Consider the following 13,170-nt stretch of genomic DNA (forward strand, 5'->3'; position numbering starts at 1 on the left):
TGCAAGTATGCAAACGCAAATTACAACACCTGGTCCAGCTGGCACAAACGTGCACAAACGCTGGCACAAACACCCTGGAAACATACATAGACATGCTGATCAGAACAGGCTCCTGGAATGACTATGGTGCATTAAAGTGTCAAAACTAATACCATCCAGGTCTCAATTAACTAAGCCTCCCCATTCTCTTCTGCTCATTGAGCGCTCTTCATCGTGTGCCAAGATTGGTTCTATTTGACGGCGAGGAGGACAGTAGTTTTAGATGGGCTCATTTACTGTGTACTAATGACAAGCCGAAGCTCTGTACTGAGCCAATAGGAACGGGACAAAGCTCGGCTCCCCAAAGTTAATTGTGTTTTGATTCATTTTCCCATGCCTAACTAATGATGTTGAAATGTCGTATATGCATGTGGATGGGTGGGTTCTGTGTGCACATGTGTGTGTTCGGGGGTTCATGTATGGAAGGACAAATTATCTGCAGGAATTCATGCCAGGAAACTATCACAGTGCCACGCACACACACACACACACACACACACACACACACACACACACACACACACACACACACACACACACACACACACACACACACACACACACACACACACACACACACACACACACACACACACACACACACACACACACACACACACACACACACACACACACACACCTAAATCCGGCATGTCTGAGGTAATGTTACACCACCTGCGCAGAGACAAGACCATGCAGGTGGCTGAATATATTGTCAGTGCTACTGATCTTACAGACTGACCCAGATCATTTGGAGAGCAAAAAAAAGGTACAAAACACCAACTGTTCTGTCTTCCATATGGGTACAGTTGGTAATGAAACCATTGGGGCTAGAGTGGAGTTCAGTCCTTCAGAACGGTTGAATTCTATTGCACTGCAAAATCCTTTCATTTTGATTTTATACCCCATCCTGTCAATTTCAATACATTTCAGACAGTGTTTAATTTGACGTGAAACATTTATTATTTGCTGGGGTACTCAGCGTTGCCTGGGTTATTGCGAGGGCGAAATAATCACAAGAGTGTGGCAAATATGACGCACCAACTTGGGGTCGTTTGGGTAGCTTATCGCCATAATGCGGGCATATCTGTCCTAACAAATATTCCAATATGTTTTGTATTGTATTTGTATTGTATTGTATGCATTATGTATTACTGATGAATTGAGTACAGTGGGCCACAATGGAAACTGTACTGTTAACAATCGTGTTAATAAAGTAATCAATCAATTAAAACCAGACAAACAACTTCAACATTAATATTTAGAGATTTACTTCATAAGAATTGGACTATATGAAATAATATTTAGCTTTTCCTGTTGAAAAACAGGAAGAGACAACTTTCACCAACCTCCACTGACAAAACTAATCTCAAGGGGGAAATATGGTTAAGCTGGTGACTCATGATTAAAAGCAAACACTCTTAAATGTGCGCACGCACGCACACACACTCTAAAACCAACAGTCGGTAACAAAGACCTGCCCAGCAAGGACTGGTGTGACACCAGTGTCAGAGTTCTGTTTGGAACAGATGTTCAGTGTGGGTGTGTGGCCACACTGGAAACCATCACAAGGTTACAGCAAAGGTCTTTATCCTGCACGCACGCACGCACACACACACACACACACACACACACACACACACACACACACACACACACACACACACACACACACACACACACACACACACACACACACACACACACACACACACACACACACACACACACACACACACACACACAACATCGTGACCCAAGTGACCTTCCTTTAACCGCAAACCCATGAACCCTATTCTGGGCATAACAGGCGAACATTCTGACAAAATAGGCAAGCGGCACATTGTGAGCTTGAACATTGGCCATTTTTGGCAAAGAGGTTTGTTGTAGAGGGGAAAGGATGGGGGTGCACAGACCCGGGGGGACCCTGGTCAACAAAGTATATAGGGTTTAAGTGGTTAATGCATTTGGACGGACAGACACACACACACACACACACACCAATTCCGGCTATGAATGACATCTGACTCCGTGACCCAAGTGGCCTTCCTTTAAGATGCTTCAGGCCATAATCACCATGACCCCATCCCCCTCACCCCCCGGTGATAATGGACACGCTGATGAATTGATGGTCTCCGGGTGCGAGGCAGCAGGGGGACAAACAGGCCTGGGGGACAGTTTAGAACAGGCCGGGGACAATAGCCTTTAGCTGCTGGCCTTTCCATTGATGTATTGTGGTTAATAGAACTGTATAGGTGACAGATGGGTGCTAATGGAAAGCGCTGCGCTATCGGGGAGCTTTCTCACTCAACTGATGGGGTTGCCATGGAGATATATGCACACCATGTGCACATAGGAGAAAGGCATGCGTATATGCACCTGACCACTCTGCTGGAGGGGCGAGTATACTCTGTGAAATTCTCAGTGGTAACCTATAGATTTGCATTAACTGAGAGTGTACAGGTCCATTTGGTTACATTATGAACACTCTCTCAGAGTTAATATTAACACTGTGGATTTGAATGGTCTCGTCTATAATAATAGTAAGTAACAGTGATCTGCGGGAATAATAAGCAGATCTGTACACAAAACACACGTGTATAGGCTACGCATCCAAGAAAACCTGCACAACTCAAAATCCATGACAACCTCACAGTAAGAACGGCGGAGACGGAGCGAAACATCGATAACGCGATGTCAGAGAAAAGAGACTGCAGTGGAAAAGTTGCGAGCAGCGCGGAATTTTGACATCAACCCACTTCCCTGTGTGGGATGACACTTCCATGGGGAAATGGCAGTAATGGAAGTATACAGTAGTCTCAGGCTGGGTAGACACTAATGATGATCGAGGCCGTGAGGCAAATATATTCGACATCTGTAGCGGAACTCAGCAAAAAAAGAAAAGAAAAAAGAAATGAAATGAAATGTAAAAAACACACTTGTAAAAAAGGTACCGCAAGTCACACACGCCTAAGAGTGAGAGAGGTGGTGTATATGACAGAGAGGATGAGAAATCCATATCGTATCTGCCAACAGTGAGTTGGCAAAGGGAGATTTTGTCTTTTGGGGACGATCTGTCCTATTAAATGTCAACAGGAGAGGTGGAAACCCTCCAGTGATTTCACGGAAAAGTAAAGCAGACTGAGAGGATATATGGAGGTGTGTGCGTGCGGTGCACATGTGTGTCTAAAAAAACAAAGAGATTAATGAGAGCCAAGAGAAGAAAAACAAATGCACAGAGGGAAAACAGCAGCAGTGAGTGATAGAAAGAGAATGACAGACAGACAGACTCACAGACAGACAGACAGACTCACAGACAGACAGACAGACAGACAGACAGACTCACAGACAGACAGAGAGAGAGAGAGAGACTGGCACAGCCCTGTGGCCCTGAGCGAAGGGAAGCAGCATGCTGTGGCAGGCCCGGCAATAGTTCTGAAGTGAGGGAAACACTCTGTACAATAACAATGGTGGGAGAAGGCGGCAGCCAGCCACAGCACATACCACACTGGGGGGAGGGAGGGAAGAGTTCATTTAACTCAGAGTGTGTACAAATGTAACCAAATGGACCCGCATGGGTACATTTGTACACACTCCCGAGTTACAACAAATGCATTTGAATAAACCCTGAGGATTGTAATGTACTGTGTATGTATTACGTAAAGAGGGTGCACTTTCATTATTGGAGCCCTAATCTACATGTGGATTGGTGTGTGGTGGAATTGGCACATGCCCGTGCCTGTGTCGAGTATGAGGCCTGGAATGAGTCACTGTTCAACACAAGCTGCTACAAACTCACTGATTCCTCTGATGATTAATAAGACCGAAAACTCCAATAGTGAGGGTGGAGATGGAATTGCTAAGTACAAAAAACAAAAAAAAATGGAATCATGTGCGGGAAAACAATGGCTGCTCCTCACCATCAGAACAGATGACTTCTTTACTTTGTTTTTTTTAACCAATGTTGTCTGCTCTCTCTCTACCTTTTAATGTTTTTAGATGGCTTTGCCTATTTTTTATGTGTGACGAGCACCATGAGTTGAGGAGAACGGTATTTTGCTCGCTTGTATGCCTAGTGTGCATTATGGAAGTGACAATAACACTGATTCTGAATTCAAGACTGCTGTCATTCCAGTTAGTGAGGTGAACTGGAAGATAAATCCTTTGGGAATTGCCATAGGTTTGTTTTGTTTGGTTGTGTCCGTTTCTCTTGTTTTGTAGGATCGTATGTGTGAAGATATTAAGTATTTTTGTATAGTATTGTGCAGTATTTTAAGTTACAGCAACAATCGGCGGTGTTCAAGGACACACAGTAAAGAAAAGTTAAAACGCTAGTATGCATAACTATTTAGTACAGCGGGTGCACTGCCAACTGATCAAAGATCATACTGAAAAAGAAAAGCAAAAACAAAAACAAGCATTTTCCATTTAACTGTGGGAGGATTAGGCTGGGAGTACAGTTGCTCATTCTGACACCCACTGCCTTGGGACTTCTCCAGGGGACACTGGAGGCCACGGCGGGGGGCATGGGGTGTCAAAATCCCCTTGCCATGCACTCAACTGGGCTAGGCTGCGAATATCTCTCCCCTTGTCCATCTGTCACCAGTGCCACTCGCCTGCTAGGGGTGGAGGGACGGAGAAGAGAGATAGTGTCAACGTATTTGTGTGTGTGTGTGTGTGTGTGTGTGTGTGTGTGTGTCTGTGTGTGTCTGTGTGTGTCTGTGTGTGTGTGGGGGGGGGGGGTTCAAGGGCCTTCACCCTCTCCGCCCGAACAAATTAAAATTCTAATTATCCTCCATTACATGCTGGGAGCACTCTCTAGAGCAGATCACATTATTTTGCAGATGAATTCTGGAGCCAGCTGTTTGGTCCCACTGTAAGATGACAGCGATGTGTGTGTGTGTGTGTGTGTGTGTGTGTGTGTGTGTGTGTGTGTGTGTGTGTGTGTGTGTGTGTGTGTGTGTGTGTGTGTGTGTGTGTGTGTGTGTGTGTGTGTAGGGGGGGGGGGGGGCGTGTGTGTGTGTGGGAGGATTAAGCTAAAGACCAAGAGGAGGATGATACTCTTTCTGGCCTAGTAAATATGTTTTTGTTCCTTTCGTTGGTCAATCCCCGACCGGGCCGACCCCTCTGTTGTTGTTGTTTTGGGAAATGGGGACAGAGGGTGTTTTTGTGTCACACTCCTCTATCTCTTGTGCTAATCCAGCACCTTTTTTTCAGCCAAGCTGTCATTATTAGAGAGCAATACAGTACAATAGAACATTGATTCTCAGCCTGTTTCATTTCAAGGACCGCCAGTTTGATATGAATTAGGCCACAGACCCCCATTTTATACCCTTTTTTTCTTTTCTCAGGGACAGTTATGGACCTTTAACGGTCCATTTTGTGCCTAATTATCAATCATTAAGCTGGGGACCATCAGGGACCCCACGTTGACAACAACCACATGGTGCTGCATCCAAACTCCTAATCCTACAGATTTGTGTTTGTTGGAGCGCCTAGAGAAGCCTGAGGCACCACGTAACACAAGGAATTGAACCCAGGCCACACCTATGCCACCCAGACACAACCACATTAGGGCATATTTTAAGAAAATAACTTTTGTGCAATATGAATGACCAGTCAGAGAATGGGGAGTGTTCCGAGAATGCTATGTAACCGAGAACAGAGGTGGGATGTCCAGTTAGTGGCGTTCCCCTTATCCCCTATAACACTCTCCAACTAAAAGCGAAAAAGGCTGATCTCTGTGTTAGAAGTCATGTCCCAAGATATTACTGCAGCTGCAATCTTTCTGAAATCCCAATATGACACACCTAGTTTCTGTGCACATGCTTTGCGGTTAACTCTGTTTTTTCGTTCACACGTTCAGAGAGGTTGACACTATACTGTGTTAAAACTCAAAAAGTGACGTAAATGTGATACTCTGACTCTGAGCTAGGTGTGTGTGTATGTGTGTGAGACACGGGACAGTTCACAGGGGGCCGCGCCGTCTGCGAGAGTGATACTAGTCATCTAATGTTCCACCGTGTGTGTGAGTGTGTCAAGTCTGACACCGAGACACACGAGATGTTGGCCAGCTATGCACGCCATCGCCGCAACCAATACAGCTTCACTCTGCTCACATAACGGTTGTGGGGGCCCTACACAGTAAACTACTCTGTCAATTTAACTTGGAGTATACAAATGGAACCAAATGGATCCGTAAGGGTCCATTTGTATATTCTCTGGGTAACAAATGGATGAATGAACACAGGGGAATGCACCGCGTACCGAGTCATGTGCCTCTGAAAGGTCTGTTATAGGACAGACAGAGAGAGAGAAAAAGAGAAGGACAGAGGAGACCGTTGCCTTCTTAAAAAGCGTGAGGTATATTTTCCAGACACTCTGTTCCATCTCTTGGACCTCTGGGGGAAGGCGGAGGTCCCTGACTAAGGAGAGGAGGAGGAGGGCCGGGGGGAGGGGCAGGAGGGGTTGTTGGGTGTGGAGGCGGCGCGAGGGCGGTGCCGGCACGTTTGTACAAAAGCCACATGCCTGAGCAGCACACGCACACAGGAAGAACAGTGTGCTCTGCACAGTATGCAAATGTGCTGCTGTGTACATCATGCAACCTCCCACTCCATAGGCGGAAGGATGGTACACGCGTTCAGTGTTGCCAAGTCTGCTTATTGAAAGTCAGGGTTGGGTAGATGTAGCCTCACCTACACATACTGTATAAATGACAGTGTAAAGGACTGTATGGCGTGATTCATGTGTCCACACCCCCACACACACAAAAACACAAAATGCTCTCCTCATCCCTGCCCTATACTATGGTAGAGCAGTGATACTAGGGCTTACCGACAACAAGCATAAGAGCGTCCGGGGCCATGTCAGTAGTACAACAACAGGACGTGGTGTGCATCACCCACGGAAAAGAGAAAAAAAAGAAAAAGAATAACAGTACATGCTACTTTCCCAGAACCCTTGTCTGAACTATGTAGTTCCCTGGAACTCTCCTGTGTCAGTGCAGCATACAGCCTTCTTGCAGCTGCACAATTCACCTCCCACCTCTCCAACACGCACACGCGCGCGCGCGCACACACACACACACACACACACACACACACACACACACACACACACACACACACACACACACACACACACACACACACACACACACACACACACACACACACACACACACACACACACACACACACACACACACACACACACACACGCTTGAAGGAAGTCTCTAAAAAACAGGCAAGAAACACCCGTCCTCCCCGCTGACGCATTTAACTGGAGGCCACGTGTGGTGTTATTACACCAATTGTTTCACCTCAGTGGGTGTGAGTGACTGGGGGGGCGACAGATTTAAGCAGCGTGCCTCTGAATGGAAGCACAGAAAACTTTGCAACTGAAGGGTTAAATAATGCATGAGATGAGCAACCCCCCTTGGTCTTCTCACGCACTCACACACACGCGCACCCGCCCCCCCCACCCCAACCCCTCTCTAGGAGCAGATGGGTATACATTGGGGAGGGGGGGGGGGTGGCAGGAGGAATCCCCCTCTCTCTCTTTTCTCTTTTCACACCCCCCGCTCACACTCCCGAGGACAGCTGGGAGGCAGACATTCCTTCTTCTCAGCTTTCAGGGACAAGACAAAGAGACAACGCTCTGAGAAACCCCTCCCACACACGTGCATGTGCTTAGACAGACAGACACACACATACACACACGCACACACACACACACGCACACACTCACACACGCGCACATACATCCACAGCCTACAATCTGTCACTCCAACTGTGCTGATCGTGTTCTCCAGCAGCCTGCCTGTTGGGGGAAGAGAAGTAGACGACGAGTGCCATTACCCGGGACATTGCTTCCTTGTCGGAAGGTGAAAGGTGGAAGTCACTAAAGCAAATCTCAGATCAGAGGCTGCTTGGCAAAGCCAGTGACGTGGAGGTGCTGACCGCAGTACTGCAGCCGTAGACTCAACAGCAGCAGGTCACGTCCTTCTAAGGGTATCAGTGGTAAATATGATTAGGATGTCGTGTAAGCTGGCACTGCTGTCGGCATGGAGGTTGTCTGCCGACCAAAAGGCTGATAGGCAGGATTCTGTGGGCCGTGTTAGGGCTGGGCGATATGACTTCAAATCAATATCATGATTATTTCAAACTTTTGCCTCAATTACGGTTAATGAACAATAAAATAATAATAATAATAATAAAAAGCTCACAAAGTGTCACGATGAGACGAGTTGTGAACTTGTCCATCGGCTTTTTTCACAATTTTTTCACAATTTTTGTAAAAAAGTTTAAGTGGTTAATAAGACTAATCGATTTAGTTTATTCTATAAAATTCTTCCTATATTCTATTCTATAGAATTCTTTCGTGTTGACCCTAACCCTAAGAAATAGAAAAGCAAACGCCTGCTGCTCAATTATAGCCAGTCATCTAGAACTGCACCTACTGGAAGTTTGTCATTTAGATTAAGTCGCTTCTTTTTTATAATCGATTAACTGTTGCAGAAAGCAGGAAGGTTGATAATTAATTAACTTAAAAAAACGAAAACCTGGGATTAGTTCACTGTAGCTATAATCCCAAACCCTGTGGAATGCCTAATTTTACCGCAGAGCCTAAATAACCCATTATAAACGGGAAAGCATACGTGTCATTTTAGATTTTATAGCTATATAGCAAGTTTTTCAGAAAACGCTTAGGATTTAGAACAGCGGTGCTCAAAAATAGCAGATGTACAAGCTCACAGCGCGTCACTTCGTGCCGTGCTGTAAGCATGTACATCTGCTATTTTTGAACATTTTTGAAACATCTTGAAAGTGTTGTTGAATATATATATATATTTTTTTTACACCCTCTGTCCCTGGCACAAAACGTTTTCAGATGGCGGTCCGCGGCTAAATACATATCATTTCTTGGCACAAAAAGGTTTGAGAACTACTGCTTTAGAAGGCATATGTCAGCCTCAGGTCTTAATTGGATAAAGCAGTTGTTACGATCACAGTTGGACTGGACTTTGACAGAGCAACTGCTTTGGCAAGTCACCAAGAGGTTGAGCATAATGCTTTTGAGCATTTTCTGGACATGTTGTCAAACATTTGCGGAACGTTTCCATTTAGGTGACCGAAGCTTTGTTGTACTTTTTCTTTTATTATTAATTCTAACACGCAGCGTGTAATCTTTTCTGAAACAACTGCTCCTATATCTACAGCAGTAGCTTTTCAAACTTACCAATGGGGAAGACAAAAATCACCTGCATTCATAGCAAAAATAGCAGATCTACAATGACGTACATGCTCAAGGGATACTAGGGGATGCCGGGATGCTAGGGATGCCGGGTTAAAGCAGTTAAAAAATATTTTTAGGGTATAGAATTAGCCTCTGTATTGGGAAATTAGTATGCATAATCCCAAAGCACAGCACACCTGGATGTCGTTTGGAACCACTGATTTACAGTACAGTACAGTACTCTCCCTGGCTGATGTTGTACACAGCAGTGTAGGCCATGAATAAACGCTATATATACATAGCATATCCTGTGCGGAAATTTTACATTATACGTTTACCCACTGTTAACCATCCTGGCTAGCGTTTGTGTAAACGCAGCAGGACAAGGGGCTGCCTCACTTCAATGGTAGCCTATATAGCCTATTCAGGTGATATTACAGGGAGTGATTTTCACAGAGAATAAAAGGAGACATTAATGAATAGTTTCCTGTGAAATATTCACACATTTTCGGATCGTTTATTCAGCACACTCCTGGTGTATACATACGGACTAGACGAGGAGCGACACACTCCTGTTGCAGCAAAAGCCCTCATTCCTCAGTCAATGGACAACAAACGTGAGACAGCAGGACAGAACACGTGTGTGCAGCCCAGGCCCAGCCCTTCGTCTTTGGCTCACTGTCAGCTGCCAGGGCAAGGAGTTCTTACGGTCTGTGTGCTGAGTTCAATTGGCTGTCGCTTCGCTGTGAGCGAGGCGTTATTGAGCACTAGTATGGATAACATCATTAGAGGGCATAGATGAAGGTTATTGAATTTAGATCAACCTCCATCGAGTACCCAGCACAAGGGCTTGTGTGCAGGATGCGTGAGGTGTGGTATGTGTTAGCTTATCATCCTATTTGAACAGGATGACACTGTTAACTCGCATCGCGATGAAAAACTAAAAAAACATGCAGTTTCATGTTGGTCTTTCGTGTTGCAACAAGAAGAGGATGAGGAGAGAGAATTTGACAGCCACCAGTAGGAATGAAGACAGAAAGGGGATAAATGGGCAGGAACAGAGAAACTAAACTAAAGTAAAAGAAAGAGAGACTGAAGACTTGGGGGATATATTTAGCAGCTCATTAGAGAGAGACGTCCTCTGCTCAGCCGGCTGGTCCCTCAGATGAGGCCCTTTAGAAATCATTAGGCCTGGCGTTTTCCACAGCCACACGTTTCAATGGGAAGCCTTTAACGCAATGGTTCTCAAAGTGGGGTCCGGGGACCCCCAGGGGTCCTGGGAGGGGTTCCACTGGGGTCCCCAGCAAAATGTGTTACCGTGGCTATTTAAAAAATAGCAGATATGGCCCGGACGGCTGGTGTAGCAGTCCGGGCACCTAGGCTCAATGTAGCCTGACAGCGCATCACAGGTTCAAGTCCCGATCTCGACGGCCTTTGCTGCGTGTGCGGGGGGTCTGTGGCCAAATACATATTATCAATTTGGGGGTGCTTGGCATAAAGCATAAAGTGGCAAAAAGTTTGAGAACCACTGCTTTAACGATCTCTATGCCAACTCTCACCCCATCCTTCAGGCCGCTGCAAAATAGCCTCTACTTACGGAAGTGTGTTAATTTGTGTACAAAGGTAACCAAACTGATCCATTACATTTGTACACTTTCTGGACTCACAAGACTTTGGAGTCACAAAATAATGGATAAATAAACACTGAGGATTTGACTGTGCAATACAAACATTGAACTGTATGTGAAAACCATGACACGTGATTCTTAGTCACAAGTTTTGACCCAAAGTCCATCTGTGTTGTCAGGGAAAATTCATTCAGGAAGTTAGAATACAGGTTTGTTATTAGGTGCAGCTCCGTGACTCTCACTTTGGCCTCACATAAAAACGCCCTTTAACCACATGAACACTAGCATCGCTAGTCATAAAAGACGATATTTACAACCAATAACCAACTTAATCTTGCTCATGTAGCTTAATCTAATAATCGAGAAGCAGCTGGGTTTTTTGTTATATCCTTTATTTCTTATATGTCAATGAATAGAACAGTTTTTTGGAAAAAAAATGTATGCTGCTATAATATCAGTGGTTCTCAAACTTCTTTCATGTCATGTCAGTGTCCGCGGGTCGGACACCAAATACTTGGTTCCAGGGACCCTCAGGACCAAAAAATAGTTAAAAATGTATATTGCGAACGCGGAAGGAGGCGCCTCCGCCCAAGTGGAGCCTACTATCGAACTCTGCTCGGCTTGTGTGTGTGCGTGTGTCTGTGTGCAGTGCACTGCCTGGGTGCGGCCAACAGAGTGCGCCAGAGTGCAGCTACAGTCAAAACACACACTCACACACACACACAATATTTTCGAGCTGCGTTCGCTTCCAGCGTTCGCGCGTCTTACTTGTATATATTCAAAGATTTGCACACATTCTCACGATTTATTTTCAAAAATAGCAGATCTACAAGCTCATAGTGCGGCACTCGGTGCCGCGCTATGAGCTTGTAGATCTGCTATTTTTGAATAGCCGAAAGAAATCTAAAATGACAAGAGATGCGTTCCCGGATTGAATGGGTTAAGACTGGACACACCACAGAGAGACCAGTCTACACAGCAGAGTTTCCAACACCTGTGTGTGGACGATGAGAGCATTTCATTTGGTAAAGGACACATGGCAAATGACAAATTAGCGACTGTTCAAAGCGATTTACGATGCGCATTACCCTCGCCCATTTACACACACATTTCACACACCGACAACGAAACGATGCAAGGCACCAACCTGCTCATCGGGAGCAGTTAGTGGGTTAAGTAGTGTCTTTCTCAAGGACACTTCGACAAGCAGCCAGGAAGAGCCGTGGATCGTACCGGGAACCTTCCGATTCCCAAGCGGCCACTCTTACCTCCCGCAAACCATTAGGCAGGAAGTCAGATGTTGCACCGTGCATCTTCAAGTGCAATTTGCACAATGCACATTCACTCGGAAGACCAGATTCATTTCACACCGCTGCGATGAGCTGTGTAGCTTAGCTGTAGAGAAGTGGAAGTGAATGGGATGATGCTCAGCTAGGTCTCTGTCTGAGCCACCCCCCCACACCATCTGGGAACTAGAAAAAAAACCACAAAAACCTTTGAAAAAAAGTGGGGGGAAAAAAGACTTGCGATGTCTGTCCGTCTGCACTGCAGCATCTCTTTGTTTTCCCTGAGGAGTGTCTCTTTTGTGTAGCTGGCCGTTTGTAAAGTTTCCACTATGGGACTTGATTGGTTGAGAGAGCCATTAAACCATTCAATCCGGGAACGCATCCGTGTCATTTTTTATTTCTTTGGCTATTCAAAAATAGCAGATCTGCAATATCCGCTATTTTTGAAAAATTGTGAAAATGTGTGCAAATATTTGAATACAGTCGTGCTCCAAGTTTTTAATGTCAAGGACCCCCAGAATTGTATGTATTTGGCCGCGGACCTCCATCTCAAAAGTCAAAATATCTTGTTCCAGGGACTTCCCAGAAGCAAAGATTGGAGTTCGAAAAATGTTCGCTTTAAAAATAGATTCAAAGATTTGCACAAATTTCACGATTTTTCGAAAGAATAGCAGATCTACAAGCTCATTGCCGTGCTATGAGCTTGTATATCTGCTATTTTTGAATAGCCAACGACATCTAAAATGACACAGATGCGTTCCCGGATCGAATGGGTTAAATGACAAGGCGGGCGGGTGGGCGTCTGGAAGAGAAAGAGTGGTGCTTGTCCCTCTCCACTGATAAACACACAGGTAATGGAAGTGGAGGAAGACATATTGCTCCTGCTATCGGGCTGCTTCTAATGGCCTCTGGCTCACCTGGCTAATGGCTGCCAGCTCAGAGGGGAGAGAGAATGAGAGATAAAGAGTGAAAGAGAGAAT

At 45.4% G+C, this 13,170-nt stretch overlaps 1 protein-coding gene across 1 annotated transcript in view; it reads right to left on the reverse strand.

Moving 5' to 3' along the window:
• The window catches only part of susd6 (sushi domain containing 6), a 35,527-nt gene that overhangs the window by 7,111 nt on the left and 15,246 nt on the right, over window positions 1-13,170 (reverse strand). The gene's annotated exons all lie outside the window — the stretch shown is intronic.

The sequence above is a fragment of the Gymnoscopelus microlampas genome, assembly GCF_963454915.1.
Source record: "Gymnoscopelus microlampas genome assembly, chromosome: 16".
NCBI classification, from domain to species: Eukaryota; Metazoa; Chordata; class Actinopteri; order Myctophiformes; family Myctophidae; genus Gymnoscopelus; species Gymnoscopelus microlampas.